The sequence below is a fragment of the Lepisosteus oculatus genome, chromosome 14, assembly GCF_040954835.1.
Source record: "Lepisosteus oculatus isolate fLepOcu1 chromosome 14, fLepOcu1.hap2, whole genome shotgun sequence".
Classification (NCBI taxonomy): Eukaryota; Metazoa; Chordata; class Actinopteri; order Semionotiformes; family Lepisosteidae; genus Lepisosteus; species Lepisosteus oculatus.
In genome coordinates, this window is record NC_090709.1 from 29,678,919 (window position 1) to 29,702,542 (window position 23,624).

General features: G+C 43.5%; 11 non-coding genes and 2 pseudogenes across 11 annotated transcripts; 10 read left to right on the top strand and 3 right to left on the bottom strand.

Annotated features, from left to right (window-relative positions):
- Positions 1 to 4,587: 4,587 nt before the first annotated feature.
- On the bottom strand, positions 4,588 to 4,659 carry trnat-cgu (transfer RNA threonine (anticodon CGU)). The gene has a single exon. It is a non-coding gene; the product is annotated as a tRNA-Thr (tRNA).
- A 2,966-nt stretch (positions 4,660 to 7,625) lies between these two features.
- On the bottom strand, positions 7,626 to 7,697 carry trnaa-ugc (transfer RNA alanine (anticodon UGC)). Its single transcript has one exon. It is a non-coding gene; the product is annotated as a tRNA-Ala (tRNA).
- A 6,076-nt stretch (positions 7,698 to 13,773) lies between these two features.
- LOC138243551 (U1 spliceosomal RNA) lies at positions 13,774 to 13,944 on the top strand. Its single transcript, XR_011192206.1, has one exon. It is a non-coding gene; the product is annotated as a U1 spliceosomal RNA (small nuclear RNA).
- Positions 13,945 to 16,277: 2,333 nt separating this feature from the next.
- On the top strand, positions 16,278 to 16,396 carry LOC138218017 (5S ribosomal RNA). Its single transcript, XR_011181463.1, has one exon. It is a non-coding gene; the product is annotated as a 5S ribosomal RNA (ribosomal RNA).
- A 626-nt stretch (positions 16,397 to 17,022) lies between these two features.
- On the bottom strand, positions 17,023 to 17,187 carry LOC138243676 (U1 spliceosomal RNA). The gene has a single exon (XR_011192321.1). It is a non-coding gene; the product is annotated as a U1 spliceosomal RNA (small nuclear RNA).
- A 1,507-nt stretch (positions 17,188 to 18,694) lies between these two features.
- On the top strand, positions 18,695 to 18,813 carry LOC138244503 (5S ribosomal RNA). Its single transcript, XR_011193118.1, has one exon. It is a non-coding gene; the product is annotated as a 5S ribosomal RNA (ribosomal RNA).
- Positions 18,814 to 19,351: 538 nt separating this feature from the next.
- On the top strand, positions 19,352 to 19,470 carry LOC138244504 (5S ribosomal RNA). Its single transcript, XR_011193119.1, has one exon. It is a non-coding gene; the product is annotated as a 5S ribosomal RNA (ribosomal RNA).
- A 539-nt stretch (positions 19,471 to 20,009) lies between these two features.
- LOC138244505 (5S ribosomal RNA) lies at positions 20,010 to 20,128 on the top strand. The gene has a single exon (XR_011193120.1). It is a non-coding gene; the product is annotated as a 5S ribosomal RNA (ribosomal RNA).
- Positions 20,129 to 20,665: 537 nt separating this feature from the next.
- On the top strand, positions 20,666 to 20,784 carry LOC138244506 (5S ribosomal RNA). The gene has a single exon (XR_011193121.1). It is a non-coding gene; the product is annotated as a 5S ribosomal RNA (ribosomal RNA).
- Positions 20,785 to 21,320: 536 nt separating this feature from the next.
- LOC138244829 (5S ribosomal RNA) lies at positions 21,321 to 21,439 on the top strand. The gene has a single exon (XR_011193444.1). It is a non-coding gene; the product is annotated as a 5S ribosomal RNA (ribosomal RNA).
- A 538-nt stretch (positions 21,440 to 21,977) lies between these two features.
- LOC138244507 (5S ribosomal RNA) lies at positions 21,978 to 22,096 on the top strand. The gene has a single exon (XR_011193122.1). It is a non-coding gene; the product is annotated as a 5S ribosomal RNA (ribosomal RNA).
- A 537-nt stretch (positions 22,097 to 22,633) lies between these two features.
- On the top strand, positions 22,634 to 22,752 carry LOC138217921 (5S ribosomal RNA; annotated as a pseudogene).
- Positions 22,753 to 23,287: 535 nt separating this feature from the next.
- On the top strand, positions 23,288 to 23,406 carry LOC138218477 (5S ribosomal RNA; annotated as a pseudogene).
- Positions 23,407 to 23,624: the final 218 nt, after the last annotated feature.

Here is a 23,624-nt window from a genome sequence, read left to right on the forward strand (position 1 = left end):
ATTATATGTCGCGGCGACGTATATATACGTATAGCCGTATTTCGCCATGAATATACGTATATTCGACGATATATATATATACGTATATTCGACGAATCACTGCCCACTGGGAATAGGTTTATTCCATGCTGAAAAGAGAAGAGAGAAAACATAGCTGTGAAACCTTCTTCAGGTTTGTTTTCTCTCTTCTCTTTTCAGCGTGGAATAAACCTACAGTATTACTTGTTCCTTTGCAGATACGAATGCTGACGTAGCTACCCACCTGAATATATTAAACGCTTCATCTATATGATTAACATAATGTTCTCCTGAATAACTACTCAAAAGAAGCTGTAGCTCAGGTGTTAGAGAGATTTGAAATCGGATCGGTGGATTTAGAGTCCAGACTGCGAACCGACAGCTGACACAGGTCTTTTATAGAACAGTTTTGATTTTCTCTACTTTGTCCCCGTGACGTCATTGTCCTGCTCGCAGCCGAGCCCGACACACGATACTGTCTGGTTTCTGTCACTGGGCGGGTCTGTGTTGGTTCTAATGCCCCAGTATTATGACGGGGACACTAAACTGTAAACAGGTGCCGTCCTTCGGCTGAGACGTAAAACCGAGGTCCTGACTCTGTGGTCATTAAAAATCCCAGGTCGTCTCTTGAAAGAGTAGGGGTGTAACCCCGGCATCCTGGCCAAATTTCCCATTGACCCTTACCAGTCATGGCCTCCTAATAATCCCCATCTCTGAACTGACTTCATCCCTCTGCTCTCCTCCCCACTAATAGCTGATGTGTGGTGAGCGTTCTGGCGCACTATGGCTGCAGTTGCATCATCCAGGTGGGGCTACACATTGGTGGTGGTGGACGGGAGTCCCCATTACCTGTAAAGGGCTTTGAGTGGAGTGTCCAGAAAAGCGCTATATAAGTTTAAACAATAATAATTATAATTATTATTATTATTATGTAAAATGCAATAAAAATATCATGTTTGAATAATGTAAAAACTGATAAAGCTAATGCTTTTTTCAGGGCTATATCTACTTTTTAAAAAAAGGGAAGTCTGTCGCGATTGTGAAATTTGGAGAACATGCACCAGCGGGTGCCTTCACATCTCCAGCTTCAGTCTCGCCTGTAGCTGCAAGAAGGTTAAAAGCGCACAAGTGATTTGTCTTTGGTCAAAGGAATTGCTGGAGCAGTAGGACACAGAACAGTATCTAGCAGCTGTAGACGATGTTCGGAGAAGAGATAATTCTGTTTTCAGCACAGGGAGTGAGAATGAGCTCAGTCCGGCTCCCAGCAGAATCCATCCTGGTTTGGTTACTGTTAGACTGTGCATCTGAGGCTCTTTGGATCGCAACGTGAAAAAAAAAACAATTGTTCACATCGTGTGACTTCAACGAGAGGAAGGGAAGATATCATTTTTAAAAATATCAGGACTGAAGATTTGGATCCGGGACCTCATACTTATCAAATTATTAAAATAATAGTTATTAAAATATCAGATTGTGTTTCTGCAACATTTTGTGCACAGTACGCCATCTTTATCTAAAAATAAAACAACAGTCACAACGAAGCCTTTACACGCAGTCTGGGGTATTTTTCCCTTTTATATTTTTGCCACTTTATATCGAACCTGTTATACTCCCAAAAGTGCACAGTAGATTGTACTTAATAAAAATGTACAATTCACCGCTGGTATAAACAGATGTGTGCCGTGTCTGCCTTTGTAAGCATTTGTTTAAAAAAGTAGTTCACAATACGATAAAAACACATAAAGTACAAACTTAATAATACAACAATACAAAATCAATACCAAATCATAAAGCCAATTAAGTAGCTATCCTTTGAAAACAGAGAACACCTTTATATCTACAAAAAACTTGACATTTGTATGTATTTTTTAATTAAAAAGCAGACAGTGTAGTCCCTTAATTCAAAGATCAGATCTTGACCAAAACAAGACAATCAGACGTGAGGTGAATTCAGAACAGGAGCCTCTGCTTCGTCGTTTATTGAGCTTTTGTTCAACGCATGAATGAAACAGATTCACTATTTTAACTCTTTGATTAAACAAAGTACACAAAAGGTGCCATCCTTTGAGCCGGAATTGAACCAGCAACCTAAGGATTCCCTGCTATTACCCACTACAGTCCTCCACTTTACTAACTGATCTATCAAAGGGATGTCAGGATGTCAGGAGCTGCTCTCTGTCACATACTGCCCAATGTAGTGAAATGTTCTGGGTGATTTAAATCCCAAATTGACATAGTTTCCAACTCGTTTCCTTTTTTTTAATTTGAATTTAAGCCGCGAACCAGCATTCTCTGTATAAACTTGCAGGGATATTAAAAAATGTTTGATGGGGTATCAATTATTCAGAAATTGACTCCTTTTTTTTCTTGGGGGATCATATTAAACATTTCATTTGGATCTACAAGAGGATCACCATGAGGAACAAAACTAAGTTTCATTCTGTGTTTATTAGAATCTGTATCACAGCTAATGCATGTAAAGCCTTTAGTATGCGACAGTGAGAGTTCAGTTATGCCGGAGAACTGAAATTTAGTAAATCCATATTTAAATAGATTGCAAATCTTCAAAGTGTTTTGTCACTGCAAATATTATTACAGGGGTTTACCAGCTGCCGCACGTGCTTGTTTTGGGATTATTTCCAAAAAATATCCCATTAGTAGTTGTGTGTCCTTACTGGTATCTTTTAAACATTCGATTATATACAAACGGGACAGAGACAAAGTAATAATCCCATTTTAAGGTGTCTTGCATTTTAATTTACTGAACAGATAAATTGAAATGCTCTGATTCAGAGCCCCTGCAGTTCATGCTAATTAGAACCACAACAATGCTCCTGAGTCCTGGGCACTACACTGAGCACACGTTCAGCTGGGCTCTGACTTTGTTAAGCACGACTTCTTGTTGCAGTTGAGCTCAGAGCTAGATATGATCTCCATATTCTACCGCAATAAGTAGTCTGAAACTTAGTAAATAGTACACAGTTTTTAACTGAAGTCAGGTTGTTAAAAAATTAAACCAGCACCCTGTCACCGAAACTTACCCCGGTCTTCCGCGCGACAAGCGGGGGAACTCAACACTGTACTAACAAGGAGCGGTTGTCCGCAGTTGAGCGTGAGCTCTGATTACTGTCAGCAGACATTTCTTCATTTCCAATGACGTTTTCTTCTGCTCTCAGCTTTTTACCGGTCATAAATGTTCAAGAAGTAATTCATTTGAGTTTGAAGTCTGTCTCTGTTACCTTCGGTCCTGATAAAGAAAAGCCGTGCGTGGGAGACTCCCTCTCTGAAGAAGTTTGCCGTCACCCTGCAAGAAAAGAGAGCCATCATTCACCGAAACAGCCACTAAGACAAATAACATTAAACACGTGAAATGCGAGATGTTGTGGAAATGTTTTCTACTTAGAGATTCTGTCGTTTCTACTCTAACGAGAGAGGCTCTTTGTCGGAAGTACGATTTGAACAAACGTCTCCAGGGGAAACTGCGACCTCAATGCAACGCCTTAGACCACCAGGCATCCTGTCTGTGGCTCTTGTATTGCATTATATGTTTTATTTATTTCTACTTGTTGATAGGAAAAAAAGTGAAATCGTGTAATTTGGGAAATGTATTTTTTTCATGGGGAAAACTAGCCTGAGCAAATGTAAAGTTAAGAGCAGCGCTCAATAAAAACCATCAAAGCCGAAAGCGCTTCTTATGCGGATCAGTATATTCCGATGCCGGTGGTTCTGCAGAAGAAATAAGAAAAGCCGAACTCAAAGCACTGTGTTGCCATTACGGGTACTTTGGCTGCAGCTGCTTTAAGATCTACTCAGCGGGCACAGAAAGTTGTATGAGGTCAGACAGGTTTGCGCTGTCTAAATAACAGTGTGCGAATTTAAACTTATTTAAATAAGATTATTTACAATGTAATACATGCTCCAAAAGCGTTAATACTGCACTGGCTGCTATTTGAAACGCCTTTAGAAATGACGCGTAATAGAGATTGATGCAGCTGGCTTTTATGCTTCACAATACATTGCAATCAGGAAAATAAACCAATTAGAAATATGCAATACAACGTCTTTGAGTTCGGCTATTTTTATTTCTTCTGCAGAACAACTGGTATGGGAATGTACTGATCTGCATAATTCGCGCTTTCGGTTTCTGATCGTTTTTATTGAGCGCTGCTCTGAACTTTACATTTGCTTGTGCTAGTTTTCCACATGAAAAAAAAGAGATTTCCCTAATTACATGATTTCACTTTTTTTCTTATCAACGAGTAGAAATAAATAAATTACATATAATTCAATATAAAAGCCACAGGCGAGTTGGCTGGGGGTCTAAGGCGTTGCGTTCAGGTCACAGTTTCCCCTCGGGTTTTTTGTTCGAATCCCACTTCTGAAAAAAAGGTTTTCTCGTTTTTCTCTGTGAAAAGACAATCAAGTTCTTAACAAATTTCATATATTAGACTTCCGCAATACGTTCTGGCTTTAACAGGAAACTGTGCGCTTCCACAGAAAGAGTAACAAGAGGAGACGTTTCCATGTTACTCGTAGACTTAGATAAAGGAACGTGGCGGTGAATGAAAGAGGCACAGACGGGATTCGGACCCGCGATCTTCGGTTTACGAGACCGACGCCTTACCACTTGGCCACCGTGCCGTCGCTGTGAGCGGGGTCAGCTTACTATATGTTGAATCAACGCTAGTAATTTTACTGTTGTAATAGAGGAACAAGAGGCGCAGTCGGTAGAGCTTGCGACCCTTAAGTTCAAAATCGTTGATTCATGGGTTGTTTGTGTCCTTTCTGATCCCTCTAATCTTTTAGTAGGACAGTGCAAGCAGGACGTGATAGGGTACAGTGACTCCCAATGTCATATGAGCTTTGTGTAATTTAGCTTTCTTAACGCTATGGGGCTCGATTCAAATATCGCTGTGAAAGGTTTTTTCTAGATTGAGGGTGATCTGCTCCCGAGTAATTATAAACACCTGAGCGTTTACTGTTTACTGTTGTGTTACTGTGATAAAGGAACACCGCACTTTATCAAAATACTGCTGCTTCCTAATTTTACATAATGGTATTTAGGCCGGGGAGAGTGACTGCATTCCAAGAGGCTAAAAGTTGATTTCACAAAGCCCCCATTTAATAAAATACATTAGAAACCGCAAGGAAAACAGTATGTTTTAATAAGTCTTCTCCTGGTTTTATATTATTATAGTCTTTCACATTTGAATGCATACCTTACCGAAAATCTTACCTAGATTACAGGCAACACAAACAGTTCTTAATGCACAAAGTCTATTTATAGTTGACTTTCTGCTAATCACATCTAATAGTTCATGAATCTTCCTGCCCATCATGTGTCTGCTAAGCAGTTTCTCCATTTTCCTCCTCCTGTCATTGTCAGCAAGCACATCAAGATGGGAAAATGTAACAGGGAAAAAGAGTAGCTGGTAGGAGTGGGATTTGAACCAAAACCTCGATCTAGAGACAAGAATACCCATGAGAGCTAGAAAAACAGAAGTCCTTAATCAGGGTGCGTTAGAACACTCAACCATCCTGACAAGCAACTGGTAGGAGTGGGATTTGAACCCACACCTCGATCTGGAGACAAGAATACCCGTGAGAGCTAGAAAAACACAAGTCTTTGATCATGGTGGAGGGGAGTCCCCATTACCTGTAAAGCGCTTTGAATGGTGCTTTAGAACACTCAACCATCCTGACAAGTGATGGATGAATGGAGGTGTATTGAATACACCAGTAGTTCACCAACCTGAGTTGCTTTGCTGGAGAAGTGCCATGTTACATGTTGTAAACGTCAAACGTACAAACGTGTTGTACTTTCCAACCTTTCAGTAATATTTTCCAGAGCTAGGGCGCAGTTGTCTTCACAATCTGGATTATCTCAAAAGCAATGATGTCTGTGTAAAACAGATTTTATTTTCGGGAACCGACATTGTATTGCATATTTCTAATTGATTTGTTTTCATTATTGTAATGTATAGTGGAGCATAAAAAAACATCTGCAAAAATCTCTATTACGCGTCTTTGGCATTTCAAATAGTAGCGAGAGCGAGGATCAAACCCCCCTCTTGGCGATAGTTGCCTCACGCTCTGAACAACCAAGTCCTGCTTATTCCCGCTGTGGGTCATGGATGGTGTGTTTTGGTATTTACTCGAAATTACGGAGGATACATGGGACTGCATTTACCTGATAACATACCATGATCTCTAGTACCTAATGAGCTTTGATAATTCAGCTTGCTTATTGCTTTGGGCTCAATTCAAAAGTTGCAGTGAAAGCAGGAGCTGAGCAAGATTCTGTTTAAATGGAGCCAGATCTGTTCACAAGCGGGGAAACACTTCAGCGTTTACTAATTGAAGACCACAATCCGCTAAAACACCCCTGTTTCTTAGACTAAAAGAAGCTAAAAGCATTTTTGAACATGGGTTATATTGTAAATACTGTTATTAAAAAGCTTATTCGCATACTGTCGGTTATTTAGACGGTGCAAAACAGGCTGCCCTTATAAAACTTTCTGTGCCCGTTTTGACCAAGGAGAAAGTATTTTCTGATGGAGCCCTATGCGAAAAGATTTAATTAGCTTTACCCCTGCCAATGATTCAGCATGAAGAAGTAAAAGTTTCAAAGGGAAAAGCAGCTCGCTAACACAGCCAATATTAAATGTACTTGCCGGCACACTATCACGTGCATTGGTTCAGAAGTGATCTCGGCAATGTTCCCAAAGTAAAGCTGAAAGTGCCAAAGAGCATTTCTGTTGAGAAAACTGCCTTGATGTTAAGCTTAGAAAGCCTGTCTTTTAGATGTTCTATCTCTAAACACCTTGTGCAGCCTCCCAACAGACTAACAAATATTTTTTTTGAGAAATGGGCACACACCCGGAAGACAATAACGTTTATCTACATTCGAGTATGTGAATAACAATTTAACAGAAAAAAGTTTGTAAATGAGATTTTGCAAAAATTCAATAAATCGTCTATAAACAGTAAGAAATTATTAAGAAAGTAAGATATTGTTTTATTTTATAAACTTTAAGACAATGAAGAGAGTTTACAGGTCATCCTTCGCTTTTGCTCTTTCAACTTAAGCGTTCAGGATCCAAGCCCATGTGCGGATGGTTGTATTTCTTAAAGTAACTTGTAATCATCAAAAGTTGTTGTGTAGTCCTTCAGTTCTTTCTCGAGTTGTACCATGGATATTTTATACGATCAATACTTTTCATGATCATTTGCATTTTCCGTTTCAAACGGAAAAAGTTCAAAGTGTCCTTATAACTGTGCTCCACATCTACACGAGAGCGCTTGTAAGAGTACAGGACATGCAATGAGGAGTTTGTGCAGCTTTCAGCTTAGTGCGGAGTCCAGAGGAAGGACTCACTCGCTGAATGATCTCTCAAGAAATTCAAAGGGTGTTTTCTGCAAAAGCCATGACAAGTGTGAAGAACAGAACGAAATGTTTTGGAGTTACATTTAAAACAACACTGAGAACACTGTAGCACTTCGAGTGTGTCTAAATTTAATTGTGTAAACCTAGCTGTCTATAAACACAGACAAGGAGTTCTCACACAACAGAAGATTGCGATGTGAGCACAGTAATATGAAACACTTGGAGATGCCAGGGATTGAACACAGGACCTCATACATGCAAAGCATGCACTCTACCATTGAGCTACATCCCCAACAGAACAGCTTGTGGAACTGACTTAGAGATGTGCAGATGCTCACTGACCACAATCCACCACTCACGAAGAATGTCTGCAGTTTCCCACTTTCGCGTTTCCTCTAATACAGAGTAAATTCATGGGAATGAAGAAATAAGGAAGGAAAAATAGTCACATCTAAGCTTCCAGAGACCGGTTAAAAATGAATCAGTTATTTTTATATCCAGTCACATGGACGACGGCCCAGTGGGCAAAAGACGTATAATATACGTCTATTAAACGCATACCTTAGACGTCTAAATGTGGTCCGCAATTCGTCTAGAATGAAATTCTAATATATGTCTATTGTTATACGTCTATGATAAGGTGTTCATTATACATAAATGGTTGGAGTTCTATTATACGGATAAATTTAGAGCACTATTATACATATATGATTGGAGTTCAGGATAACTTTAGAGGACTATTATACGTATATGGTTAGAGGTCTATTATACGGATAACTTTAGAGGTCAATTATACGTATATGGTTAGAAGTCTATTATACGGATAATTTTAGAGGACTATTATACGTATATGGGTAGAGGCCTATTATACATTACAATACAGATTTTAAAATGTACAACTTCTATATTTCCAAGAAAAAAAATATTACAATGAAAGTTAAGACGATTTTTGTCCACCATTTGCAAACCCTGTCTAATTGTCCTAACAGTTAGAACCAGAAACCTATTATTTTCAGTGTCCAGATCTCCTGGCCCCCTGCCTTGCATATGCATTCTTCAAGTAACACATTGTGTGTTCCTTTATTTCTTTAAAGGTAGGGTGGGACTTCAGCACCGCAGCTAGGAGAAAATTATATAATATTACTACCCAAATAAATGATGATTAATATCTTCTTTAGTATAATCTCAAAAATGAACCATTAAGGTTAACTAAGCTCAAAGCTATAATAAACGTATAAAATTTGGCTTGCATCATAGCAGTTGAGCAATAAAGTCTGTCCTAATTAAAGAGTACCCAAAGTTTGAAAGTACAACATAGAATAAGAATAATTAGAGAAACGGCAAAACGATTTTGTGTCATCTTCCCCCTCACACTATTTTTATGTGCCTATTTTTGCTTATTAACGTACTATTTTAATCAAAATAATATTAAGTAAGATCTATATGTATTCAGATAGTATTATTATTATTATTTATACCTACTCGTCAAAAGAGGATTGCTGAGATATTTGCGGATTTCTTCTACGATTGAAAAACGTGTCCAAAATGGTGACCAACGAATACTAGCAATGCATTGTGGTATATAACCGGAAAATATACCACAACGTATGCGTTTATTAATGTTGTCGATATTATGGTTGAAATTTAACATTGATAATACATCGCAGCTATGTGCCCCCTACTATGAGCTGATGTGCAATTTTAACGCATGCAGTTAGTAAGGAAACGGTCACTGTTGTAAGGTATTATATATAATGACATTATGGAATAGGATGGGGACAGGCCTGGTGTCACGGGGGGAGGGAGGAGTGTCGCCCCTTCAGTTTTGGGCAAAAGGATTTACTTAACTTGTAATAAAAAAATAGTTGTACTTTGTCAATGGCCAAACATTAATTTATTAACACGTGTAAAATAAATATAGTACATATAGTAATAAATACAGAAAATACAGTAATAAATATAGTAAATTAATTAATTACTACGTAAATAATTTACTTCGTACACTGTGCAGATGGCTGTATACTCCTAGTTGCAGCACCCACGATATATACAGTAAAAAGCCTCAGGCACTGTGTTAGATGTGTTTTCGACGTTATATATGCGTTTATTAATGTTGTCGATTTTACGGTTGCAATTAGATGTTGATAATACGTCGCAGCGACGTATACACAGATGCAGCCATTCAAAATGGGTGGGGTATTTCGTGGTATACCCCGGTGGGCGTGTCACATTAAAACGCAGTATCATGCAGTATCACGCAGTGTATCGCGTCATTTGAGGTCATGCTGGAACCTCTCATGTACAGCATTTGAGCTTGGACAAAAGTTGGACAAAAGTACACAACCTACCTTTATCAGAAATATTTATGCATCAAAGCCTTTACCGAAGATATTACTAATAGTATTAATAATGAATGACTTTGGACAAGCTGTAAACTCAAAGTATTATGCTGGTCCACATTCTTTCTAACCGTCATTTTAAACGAAAATACTTTTAGTTTTTTCTTTGACAAACACCACAGCATTTCGTGGATAATTTCTTAAGCACATTTGTACAAGCACTTGGAATCTGTCCAAGCCCTACTTTGTCAGGCATTTTCTTTTACTGCAATGGACATAAAAACTCCCTTGCTTTTAACAGAGCGTTTCATAATTTCTAACTACGAAAATTATTTAAACTGCAACACTTATCATTCAACCAGGGCTCAAAATATCACAAGGATCCTCAAGAGCACATCAAAGACTGTATTAAAAGATACTTGTATCAGATACATGAGAATCCAGGCTTTTTTTCTCAACACTTTCTTTTCCGTATACTAGATATTATGGAACTACTTCAGAAGGCTGTCAGCCAGTCAGATTCCAGGAATCAGTACTTTAAAGAAAATTCGATTTCTCCCTAAACATTTTACGCATCGAAGTCTTTAACTAACATGTGAAATAGTGGCAGTTTTAAGCTTTTCTGCTAATATAATATGGAATTGCGTATCTAAAGAAATTAATAACGATATGATTATATTTGTGTACTGCGACAGGGCTGTGTAGGGCTGTTTCGCCTCACAATCAGACAAATGCAACATAAATTGGGCTGTGTAGTCTTCTAAGTATCTTAATAAACTTTCAGCATAGCTTTCTCCCCGTTTAGATTTATTTTTCTTGGGATCTTGGGATCAAACGTGGAAAGATTAGATTGTAATCGTTTTTATTTTTTAAATACATTTTAGAAAAGTGTAATCTATACTAAAAAGCTGTACACCACCTGCTATAAAGATACATATTGTAATACTTTCGGTCTCAGATAGGACGGACACAAGAACTCAGACTTGCAGAGTTAAAGCAACTTAAAGCCTTGATTTTATATATCACCTTTAAAAGTGGCATCACCAAGCAATACAGATTACAAAGTAAATACCCAACACTGATTGCACCCATCTGTCATGTTAATAAAGACCTTTAAATTGAATTTAGTTTTATTACTTGTTTTTCAGGAAGTTAAAAAAAAACACTTGAATTACTTATCCAGTCTCTCGAACTAAAATTATTTTTCAATCAATGCAACTAACATCGGGCAACGTGTTTTTTTTAATCCAACATTGACAGCCACAACAACAGATGACAATTTCCTTAGTCCTTCCTTAGTCTTCCTGAAATTGTCAGATTATGAGTGAACAAAAGCATTTTATTAAAAACACGTTTGTGTTTGTTTGGGAGCTATATTATGTATTTTTCATATGTAAGAAATAATGATGTGTTCCTGCTTACACATTGCACGACTTTAAAAGCTAGAAAAACAGGTTTCGATTCACATTATCTGGCGAGCCTTGTTTTGTCAAAGGAAAATTCTATTCTACTCTGAGAATGTAGGGGGAGGAAGAATGTCCCTTGTCTTTTTACTTACTCCAATACACCAATGCATTAGCATGTTAAAGCGATTTCATTGAGGAGCCTAGCTTTCTTAACTAGTAAGTACTGTACTTACTGGGTTTTGAAGGGGGGGAGGTGTCTTTTGCTGGAAATCTCGCCCCCTTCTACTTTGAAAATACCTGTGAAACAGGTTTAATTCGTCACAGCCAGCACTCCCGCAGAGAGGGGGGTTGTACTTGCAGTGCATCGGTATAGATGGGAAAGCCAGAGCCGAGTCAAGTCTAGCCATGTGTGAGTCTAGTCTCACAGAGCTTCAACAGCAGATGACAACTTGTGAGTTTGATTAAGAATGAATAAAAACATTTAATTAATAACGCGTTTGCGTTTGTCTGGGTGCTGAAAAAGTAAAAAACAATTACTTTTTGACAATGAAGAACTGTGTGTGTGTCTCTCTCTCTGCTGGCGTTTGTAATCGTTTTTATTTTTAAATACATTTTAGCAAAGTAATGTACCATAAAAGTATTGTGAGACATATTTGGGTTAACATGTTCAGTGTTCAGTGTGTGGTAATTTGTTTGGTGCAAGTGAAGTTTTATTTAAAATCTGACCCAGGGAAAAGTGTGGTGTGGACGGCTGAGGAGAGAATGCAGGCTCGCGCTGTGTCCGTTATTCTTTTTGTCTTTTTGAGCCAGTGAAAGCTCTGTTGTCCTTCACATGAATGCCTGAATCATTGTACCGAACCCAGGACTTTACAGTATTTTTTTCTTTAAAATACCAATAACAGCAACATACAGTTTACATAATATGTTGATGTTCCAAAATTAATATAGTTTATGACCTTTATGACCTTTGTTATGCTCTTCGTTAATGTCTAAGCCGGAACACATCATTATATCTCATTTTGTATTTCTTTAAAAAAAAAATCGTTTGCCCAGCCTAACAGTAATGTTGTTATTGTTTTTATCCTGTAAAGCGCTTTGAGGAGCCACCTTTAAAGGCGCCATATACAATAAAGTTCATTATTATTACTATTGTTAATTTGCTGGACAGAGAGGTGAACATTATTACGCAGAAGACAAAGACAGCGATTTACGTTGCATTGTGCATTGTGCTGCTATAATACAGTTTTAAGTAATTAAAAGTCTAAACACTATCAGCTTTATTTATGGGTTTTAAATAAAGGCGATTTAAACGCGATTTAAATCAATATAAATGTTTATATTGCAATGCATAGGTGACTATTCATTGTTATTAAAATGACTTAAATTCGATCATGTTGTGATATTTAGAAATATAAATTTGTTTGGTGCGAGTGAAGTTTTATTTAATCTCTGACCCAGGGAAATGTTTTATTTTTTCAAAGATGTGATATATAGTATATTCGACGAATCACTGCCCACTGGGTGTGCGGACCTTTTCTTATTTACCTTGTGCAATCGTGTTTCATAAAATGTAATTGTATTATAGCATGAACCCCTGGCGATTTTCTTGATACGTTATATGTGCTCTTGTTTGTATTGTATGTATTTTTGTTGTACAAATAAAAAGTAAAAAGCACAATTTTCCGGATGCAGCTGCTGTAAAAAAAATTACTCCAATACACCAATGAACAGACCCACTCACCTCTTAGTGTGCACAGTGCATGTCGCAGCGCTTCCTGCTTTCACTTCAATGCGCGTCCTGATATTGATTTTTTTTCGTGTGCCGCGCGGAGGCTCTGAAAGCGAGAGCAATGAAAAGGTGCACGGCGCTGTGAAAGAAACGGAGGTAAAGACGTCTCTATACATGGATGACGTCACCATCCTCCTCTCTGACAATGCCTCAATTAGCAGAGCACTGCAGTGTTGTGATCAGTTCTCTTTGGCTTCCTCTGCAAAAATTAACAAATCTAAGAGTGAGATTTTTTATCAGAACTGGAGGGAGCCAAAAGAAGGACATGATCTCAGGCTGCAAGAGAAGAGAATTAAGGTCCTGGGGGTGTATTTTGGAGAAGAGATAGGAACAGTAAATTGGCAGAACAATTTGCCAATCTTAAACAAAAAACTGATGCAATGGAAGGACCGAGACCTCACCATGACAGGGAAGGTGCTGGTCATCAAAGCCGACCTCTTGCCTGTCTTGAATTTTCTGGCTTCTACCTTCCCAATCCAACACCGTGTTGCGGCGGCGCTGAGGAGATTGATGTTTCAATTTCTATGGGGTGGGAAGCAGGAAAGACTCAGAAGGGAAATAATGTACAGGCCGCTACCCTCAGGGGGGAAGTCTGTCCCAGATATTGCTACGAAGCTACGAAGCAGAAAATCTGTGGGAAATAGAGAGCATAGGTCAATATCTCAAGAAACTGTGAAAAACATTATCATGTTTAAGTAAAGAATGTGATTTGAACCAGAAAAAAAGAAATTGTTGCTATTTAACTGGTACCGTGTCAAAATGTAATGAGATGTGATCATATATACTGTTTTAAGTATGTATATTAATGTAAAGCTTTCTAATTTGTGATGTCCTGTATTTTTTTTGTGAAAAGAAAATAAAGTTCATAAAAATCTAAATCGGTTCACCCAGGGCGAGGCTCGGCCATTGCACTCCGGCTGTGCTGACCCCTGCGAATTCCCCAAATGTGGGAATCTCGACTGCATAATTTCTGGTAGTGGGGGACTGCGTTCGCGCTCTCCCCTGATGTGCTTGGTCCAATATCGGATACGGAAGAGTTACGACACCATGAGCTGCGATACGATCCCAGTTCGAAGGGAGTCGATTCCACTGCTGGTTCTCGGTTTCTTTTAGTTAGAGGTCCGGAGAAGCATTTCAAGCTCGTTGCACTACTCCTTCCGGACATTCATTCCCTTTTCAAAGTCAGTCGTTTTGCTGTAGTCTGCATTATTTAGGCTGATTATCGAGGTTAGCCTTTATTTGGTCATGGGGGCCTCGGTACTGTATGCTAATTCTCAAGACAGTTTCACCCGTTTTCTGATTGCTAGGTTCTGTACCAGAGCAGACATGTCAAACAGTGAATGGCTGTACCTCTATTGTATCCCTGCTCAATTAATGAAATCAGTAATAAATGAATATATGAATAGTTATACGAAAAACAAGTGGTTTATCGACTCATCTTCATTTGCAGATTTAGAGGCAGATTCGATATTCGTTTTACAAATGGGTTTTTTTTTATATGGGTCACACTCATGCCATAGCAACAAAACATCTCTAGAAATGAGGCTATAGATCACCTTTCCATCCTCCAGGTTTTCTTCCCAAAGCCTAAGGCACCAACGGTGACCCCTGCTGGCCGAGAGAGCAAAAGCTTGCAGCACCTGGTATTCCCAGGCAGTCTCCCATGCAAGCACTAACCAGGCCTGACCCTACTTAGCTTCAGAGATCAGACGCGTTCAGGGTGGTGTGGCCGCAGGCGAAAGTAATAGCACCTGACTCGCTACTTGAAGCTGTGTGTGGCTGGGGTTCCGTGCCCCCCGAGCTTGACTGAAGTATCGTTCGTGTGCAACTCTTTGGAAAGGAGCTGCTTTCCAAATTGCATTGCGTACCTGGATGTTGGCGAATGTGCTCCCTTGTGTTGGCTTGTCCCGCACTGGAGGAGAACAAACAAACTGCTCGGAGGAGCACAAGGCAAGTCTTCACAAGACAAAAACCTCCAGTGCACACATGTCAAACAGTGAATGGCTGTACCTCTATTGTATCCGTGCTCAATTTGGGTGGGCAAAACGAGAAAACGAGCGCGCCGTTTCCTACACATCTGCAGTCACCAATGCACATTCGCAGCATTTCCCGGGACGCAATTTGGCCTCATTTGCATAACACCAGACCGGCAGATCGCTACGCAAGCTCGCGTCGTGCACCTGCCATACACCGAACAAACACCGGAGCCTTTTCAGCAATTTCCAAAAAACGGGCCTGCTCGCCTGCCCACAAGGCTCCATCTCTTACCCGCTCTCCAGAGCCTGCTGTCTTCTGTGCTGTTCTCTCGGCACCGCTGCAGCGCACACAACTCCTGTAGCGCGGGGAGAAAGTTTCCACGCTCCGCCGCAGGGAAGGCTCGCTCCGTGCGCACACGTCCTTTCAATGCCAGTTCAACAAGTGTTCCGCATTAGCAGCGTCGGGGCTCCGGCGTGTCGCACCTCACCTCGCACAGCCCCCTCCTTGAATGTCTCGCGCTGGGCATGCCCCGCTCTTCTCCACCTCATCTTATCGCGTGTGACCACCGACAATGGCCACAATGCCGGGGAATGGCACCTGTAAAGTGTTAATTGGGGCACAGGAACAGCCCGTCTCGTCTCGGGGGCCGGCTTCAAAGACAATACAGCAAACACAGCGGGGCGGGGGAAGTAGACGACACGACACATGCAGGTACATTCAGCTCCGGTGGGAACGAGTCATTTGTCGGTCTTTTAGTGTTCCCCTTTACCAATCAGTCGGGGTCTCCTCCTAATCCCCGTCTCATATGTAACAATCAATGACGAGGCCCCCCTGTCCCGCGATATTGTATTTGTCTCCTGGCCGCTGGCTGGCGCCGTGAGATTTAGTACTCGCGCAAGAGACCGGGGGCAGAGCGCCCCCCACAAAGTGTGCGCTCCAGGTTCCCTCTCGGGGCTCTGCAACACAGCGGAAAGGCAGCGAGAAGGAGCCTCTTGCTCTGACGCCGCAAGCCACAAGAGGGCGGAGGCGCCGCGCGCCCGGCCGACGTGTTGGACTGGTGTGCTTTATGTGCTGAAATAAACACGCGACAGCCCAGAAATGTTTTCAGAGTGCTGTGCACTGGAGGTTTTTGTCTTGTGAAGACTTGCCTTGTGCTCCTCCGTGCAGTTTGTTTGTTCTCCTCCAGTGCAGGACAAGCCAACACAAGGGAACACATTCGCCAACATCCAGGTACGCAATGCAATTTGGAAAGAGGCTCCTTTCCAAAGAGTTGCACACGAACGATCCTTCAGTCCAACTCGGGGGGCACAGAGCCCCAGCCACACACAGCTTCAAGTAGCAAGTTAGGCGCCATGACTTTTGCTTGCGGCCACACCACCCTGAATGTGCCCAATCTCGTCTGATCTTGGAAGCTAAGCAGGGTTGGGCCTGGTTAATACTTGGATGGGAGACTTCCTGGGAATACCTGGTGCTGCAAGCTTTTGCTCTCTCGGCCAGCAGGGGTCGCCGTTGGTGCCGTAGGCTTTGGGAGGAAAACCTGGAGGATGGAAAGGTGATCTATAGCCTCATCTCTAGAGATGTTTTGTTGCTATGGCATGTGTGTGACCCATATAAAAAAAAAAAAAACGTTTGTAAAACGAATATCGAAGCTGCCTCTAAATCTGCAAATGAAGATGAGTCGATAAACCACTTGTTTATCGTATAACTATACATATATTCATTTATTACTGATTTCATTCATTGAACATGGATACAATAGAGGTACAGCCATTCACTGTTTGACATGTCTGCACTGGTACAGAACCTAGCAATCAGAAAACGGGTGAAACTGTCTTGAGAATTAGCATACAGTACCGAGGCCCCCATGACCAAATAAAGGCTAACCTCAATAATCAGCCTAAATAATGCAGACTACAGCAAAACGACTGACTTTGAAAAGGGAATGAATGTCCGGAAGGAGTAGTGTAACCAGCTTGAAATGTTTCTCCGGACCTCTAACTAAAAGAAACCGGGAACCAGCAGTGGCATCGACTCCTTTCGAACTGGGATCCTATCGCAGCACGTGGTGTCGTAACTCTTCCGTATCCGATATTGGACCAAGCACATCAGGGGAGAGCGCGAACGCAGTCCCCCACTACCAGAAATAATGCAGTCAAGATTCCCACATTTGGGGAATCCGCAGGGGTCAGCACAGCCGGAGTGCAATGGCCAAGCCTCGCCCTGGGTGAATCGATTTTTTAAGAACTTTATTTTCTTTTCACAAAAAAATACAGGACATCACAAATTAGAAAGCTTTACATTAATATACATACTTAAAACAGTATATATGATCACATCTCATTACATTTTAACACGGTACCAGTTACATAGTAACAATTTCTTTTTTTCTGGTGTAAATCACATTCTTTACTTAAACATGATGATGTTTTTCACAGTTTCTTGAGATATTGACCTATGCTCTCTATTTCCCACAGATTTTCTGCTTCCTCCCTCCTTTCTCTCCACAGATCTCTGAGGTAATAGTTCTCTCGGGTGATGAACAGGGCCAGGCTACCTGCTGCCTTGACTGGGACCTCGATGCCTTTGAACAGCCCCATGTTCCTCACTCTCCACAGGGCGTCTTTCCCACTGTTCACCACGGCCCAGATCCTGTCAAACAAGTCAGGAGGAAGTTTGACAGGAGAGATGCCGTTGTAGTGGCAATGCTTGTTAATAAGACAGAATTAAGTGGTGGTATGCTGTCCTAAATGAGGCCCCATCTCACCTTCCATCTCTGTGGTGCAGCCACAGAGAAAGTATTCATGCAGGCTGATTTAAGATGTTTTCTTTTGGTAAGGGACAGCTCCCAGATGGGGATGCACTTAGCTAAGCCTGGCTATCATGATCAATGGTCATCCATTGGCGCCTATCTGTCTAGGGAGTGCCAAATGGACATCTGGACTGCATTCCTAAGTGTCAAGAGTAAGTGACTCATATCTCACCTTGATCAACCAATCAGGGACTGGCAGGGCGTGGTAATACCACGTGGGTCTCCAATGCCCGCCAACCTCTCAACCAATCAGCACACATCTGTGTCTTGGTCAAAAAGTGAGCGCAAGCTCAGATCGGGGCTCTCCTTGGCCATTGTCGCACATCCTCAGAGACAATAATGTGACAACTGCTGTTGTCTGCAAAGGGACTTGGAGTTTGTTATAAGCGCAAGGCCGAGGATCCCGTACGTACTCAGAATTCAGAAAGGTTTTAAGCGCAGGAGGCGCCCTATCCCCGCTCGCTCGCTCATTCCCTTGTTCACACGTGCAGTGCAGCTTGTCCTTCTGTTTATTTGTCAGCTTTGGCGAAACACGGGTGCTTGTGTATTAGCGTGAGCGTTTTTTATTCTGATCATGAACAGTTTTACAAGTCCGCAAAGCATCGAGGAAAGGTTTATCACCAGCTGAAAAGAGACACAGCGCTTCGGCTGTGGAGACTTGTTCGGCTGGCGTTCGGAGAGTCGCGTTTTTCAGAATTGTATTGAGATCGTTTTCCACAGAGCTCAGATGTCAAAGCACAGCAGCAGCTCTCCACAGCGATCCTCTATAGCGCCCTTTCTCCCGCTGCTCCGTCCTCATTGGAAGGAAGCAAGAGTGAAAGGCTGAAGTGAAATAGAGCGGGGACGAAGGCAGTGAAGAGAGAGAGAACGTGGGAAGAAGAGAAAAACGCAAGGGAAAAAAAGCAGCGTCGTAAAAGAGGTGACGGAGCTGTCCTCTCAATAAGAAGGGTGCCAGCGAGCCTTGCTCTTGCTTACGGCCACACCCCCTTGAGCACGCCTGATCTCGTCTGATCTCGGAAGCTAAACAGGGATGGGCCTGGTTAGTACTTGGATGGGAGACCGCCTGGGAATACCAGGTGCTGTAAGCTTTTAAGCGCAGGAGGCGCCCTATCCCCGCTCGTTCGCTCATTCCCCTGTTCACACGTGCAGTGCGGCTTGTCCGTCTGTTTATTTGTCAGCTTTGGCGAGACACGGGTGCTTGTGTATTAGCGTGAGCGTTTTTTATTCTGATCAGGAACAGTTTTACAAGTCCGCAAAGGATCGAGGAAAGGTTTATCGCCATCTGAAAAGAGACACAGCGCTTGGGCTGTGGAGACTTGTTCGGCTGGCGTTCGGAGAGTCGCGTTTTTCAGAATTGTATTGAGATCGTTTTCCACAGAGCTCAGATGTCAAAGCACAGCAGCAGCTCTCCACAGCGATCCTCTATAGCGCCCTTTCTCCCGCAGCTCCGTCCTCATTGGAAGGAAGCAAGAGTGAAAGGCTGAAGTGAAATAGAGCGGGGACGAAGGCAGTGAAGAGAGAGAGAATGTGGGAAGAAGAGAAAAACGCAAGGGAAAAAAGCAGCGTCGTAAAAGAGGTGACGGAGCTGTCCTCTCAATAAGAAGGGTGCCAGCGAGCCTTGCTCTCGCTTACGGCCACACCCCCTTGAGCACGCCTGATCTCGTCTGATCTCGGAAGCTAAACAGGGATGGGCCTGGTTAGTACTTGGATGGGAGACCGCCTGGGAATACCAGGTGCTGTAAGCTTTTAAGCGCAGGAGGCGCCCTATCCCCGCTCGTTCGCTCATTCCCCTGTTCACACGTGCAGTGCGGCTTGTCCGTCTGTTTATTTGTCAGCTTTGGCGAGACACGGGTGCTTGTGTATTAGCGTGAGCGTTTTTTATTCTGATCAGGAACAGTTTTACAAGTCCGCAAAGGATCGAGGAAAGGTTTATCGCTAGCTGAAAAGAGACACAGCGCTTCGGCTGCGGAGACTTGTTCGGCTGGCGTTCGGAGAGTCGCGTTTTTCAGAATTGTATTGAGATCGTTTTCCACAGAGCTCAGATGTCAAAGCAGAGCAGCAGCTCTCCACAGCGATCCTCTATAGCGCCCTTTCTCCCGCAGCTCCGTCCTCATTGGAAGGAAGCAAGAGTGAAAGGCTGAAGTGAAATAGAGCGGGGACAAAGGCAGTGAAGAGAGAGAGAACGTGGGAAGAAGAGAAAAACGCAAGGGAAAAAAAGCAGCGTCGTAAAAGAGGTGACGGAGCTGTCCTCTCAATAAGAAGGGTGCCAGCGAGCCTTGCTCGCGCTTACGGCCACACCCCCTTGAGCACGCCTGATCTCGTCTGATCTCGGAAGCTAAACAGGGATGGGCCTGGTTAGTACTTGGATGGGAGACCGCCTGGGAATACCAGGTGCTGTAAGCTTTTAAGCGCAGGAGGCGCCCTATCCCCGCTCGCTCGCTCATTCCCCTGTTCACACGTGCAGTTCGGCTTGTCCGTCTGTTTATTTGTCAGCTTTGGCGAGACACGGGTGCTTGTGTATTAGCGTGAGCGTTTTTTATTCTGATCAGGAACAGTTTTACAAGTCCGCAAAGGATCGAGGAAAGGTTTATCGCCAGCTGAAAGGAGACAGAGCGCTTCGGCTGTGGAGACTTGTTCGGCTGGCATTCGGAGAGTCGCGTTTTTCAGAATTGTATTGAGATCGTTTTCCAAAGAGCTCAGATGTCAAAGCACAGCAGCAGCTCTCCACAGCGATCCTCTATAGCGCCCTTTCTCCCGCAGCTCCGTCCTCATTGGAAGGAAGCAAGAGTGAAAGGCTGAAGTGAAATAGAGCAGGGACGAAGGCAGTGAAGAGAGAGAACGTGGGAAGAAGAGAAAAACGCAAGGGAAAAAAAGCAGCGTCGTAAAAGAGGTGACGGAGCTGTCCTCTCAATAAGAAGGGTGCCAGCGAGCCTTGATCTCGCTTACGGCCACACCCCCTTGAGCACGCCTGATCTCGTCTGATCTCGGAAGCTAAACAGGGATGGGCCTGGTTAGTACTTGGATGGGAGACCGCCTGGGAATACCAGGTGCTGTAAGCTTTTAAGCGCAGGAGGCGCCCTATCCCCGCTCGCTCGCTCATTCCCCTGTTCACACGTGCAGTTCGGCTTGTCCGTCTGTTTATTTGTCAGCTTTGGCGAGACACGGGTGCTTGTGTATTAGCGTGAGCGTTTTTGATTCTGATCAGGAACAGTTTTACAAGTCCGCAAAGGATCGAGGAAAGGTTTATCGCCAGCTGAAAGGAGACACAGCGCTTCGGCTGTGGAGACTTTTTCGGCTGGCGTTCGGAGAGTCGCGTTTTTCAGAATTGTATTGAGATCGTTTTCCACAGAGCTCAGATGTCAAAACACAGCAGCAGCTCTCCACAGGGATCCTCTATAGCGCCCTTTCTCCCGCAGCTCCGTCCTCATTGGAAGGAAGCAAGAGTGAAAGGCTGAAGTGAAATAGAGCGGGACAAAGGCAGTGAAGAGAGAGAACGTGGAAAGAAGAGAAAAACGCAAGGGAAAAAAAGCACCGTCGTAAAAGAGGTGACGGAGCTGTCCTCTCATTAAGAAGGGTGCCAGCGAGCCTTGCTCTCGCTTACGGCCACACCCCCTTGAGCACACCTGATCTCGTCTGATCTCGGAAGCTAAACAGGGATGGGCCTGTTTAGTACTTGGATGGGAGACCGCCTGGGAATACCAGGTGCTGTAAGCTTTTAAGCGCAGGAGGCGCCCTATCCCCGCTCGCTCGCTCATTCCCCTGTTCACACGTGCAGTGCGGCTTGTCCGTCTGTTTGTTTGTCAGCTTTGGCGAGACGCGGGTGCTTGTGTATTAGCGTGAGCGTTTTTTATTCTGATCAGGAACAGTTTTACAAGTCCGCAAAGGATCGAGGAAAGGTGTATCGCCAGCTGAAAAGAGACACAGCGCTTCGGCTGTGGAGACTTGTTCGGCTGGCGTTCGGAGAGTCGCGTTTTTCAGAATTGTATTGAGATCGTTTTCCACAGAGCTCAGATGTCAAAGCACAGCAGCAGCTCTCCACAGCGATCCTCTATAGCGCCCTTTCTCCCGCAGCTCCGTCCTCATTGGAAGGAAGCAAGAGTGAAATGCTGAAGTGAAATAGAGCGGGGACGAAGGCAGTGAAGAGAGAGAGAATGTGGGAAGAAGAGAAAAACGCAAGGGAAAAAAGCAGCGTCGTAAAAGAGGTGACGGAGCTGTCCTCTCAATAAGAAGGGTGCCAGCGAGCCTTGCTCTCGCTTACGGCCACACCCCCTTGAGCACGCCTGATCTCGTCTGATCTCGGAAGCTAAACAGGGATGGGCCTGGTTAGTACTTGGATGGGAGACCGCCTGGGAATACCAGGTGCTGTAAGCTTTTAAGCGCAGGAGGCGCCCTATCCCCGCTCGCTCGCTCATTCCCCTGTTCACACGTGCAGTTCGGCTTGTCCGTCTGTTTATTTGTCAGCTTTGGCGAGACACGGGTGCTTGTGTATTAGCGTGAGCGTTTTTTATTCTGATCAGGAACAGTTTTACAAGTCCGCAAAGGATCGAGGAAAGGTTTATCGCCAGCTGAAAGGAGACAGAGCGCTTCGGCTGTGGAGACTTGTTCGGCTGGCATTCGGAGAGTCGCGTTTTTCAGAATTGTATTGAGATCGTTTTCCAAAGAGCTCAGATGTCAAAGCACAGCAGCAGCTCTCCACAGCGATCCTCTATAGCGCCCTTTCTCCCGCAGCTCCGTCCTCATTGGAAGGAAGCAAGAGTGAAAGGCTGAAGTGAAATAGAGCAGGGACGAATGCAGTGAAGAGAGAGAACGTGGGAAGAAGAGAAAAACGCAAGGGAAAAAAAGCAGCGTCGTAAAAGAGGTGACGGAGCTGTCCTCTCAATAAGAAGGGTGCCAGCGAGCCTTGATCTCGCTTACGGCCACACCCCCTTGAGCACGCCTGATCTCGTCTGATTTCGGAAGCTAAACAGGGATGGGCCTGGTTAGTACTTGGATGGGAGACCGCCTGGGAATACCAGGTGCTGCAAGCTTTTAAGCGCAGGAGGCGCCCTATCCCCGCTCGCTCGCTCATTCCCCTGTTCACACGTGCAGTGCGGCTTGTCCGTCTATTTGTCAGCTTTGGCGAGACACGGGTGCTTGTGTATTAGCGTGAGCGTTTTTTATTCTGACCAGGAACAGTTTTACAAGTCCGCAAAGGATCGAGGAAAGGTTTATCGCCAGCTGAAAAGAGACACAGCGCTTCGGCTGTGGAGACTTGTTCGGCTGGCGTTCGGAGAGTCGCGTTTTTCAGAATTGTATTGAGATCGTTTTCCACAGAGCTCAGATGTCAAAGCACAGCAGCAGCTCTCCACAGCGATCCTCTATAGCGCCCTTTCTCCCGCAGCTCCGTCCTCATTGGAAGGAAGCAAGAGTGAAAGGCTGAAGTGAAATAGAGCGGGGACGAAGGCAGTGAAGAGAGAGAGAATGTGGGAAGAAGAGAAAAACGCAAGGGAAAAAAAGCAGCGTCGTAAAAGAGGTGACGGAGCTGTCCTCTAAATAAGAAGGGTGCCAGCGAGCCTTGCGCTCGCTTACGGCCACACCCCCTTGAGCACGGCTGATCTCGTCTGGTCTCGGAAGCTAAACAGGGATGGGTCTGGTTAGTACTTGGATGGGAGACCGCCTGGGAATACCAGGTGCTGTAAGCTTTTAAGCGCAGGAGGCGCCCTATCCCCGCTCGCTCGCTCATTCCCCTGTTCACACGTGCAGTGCGGCTTGTCCGTCTGTTTATTTGTCAGCTTTGGCGAGACACGGGTGCTTGTGTATTAGCGTGAGCGTTTTTTATTCTGATCAGGAAGAGTTTTACAAGTCCGCAAAGGATCGAGGAAAGGTTTATCGCCAGCTGAAAAGAGACACAGCGCTTCGG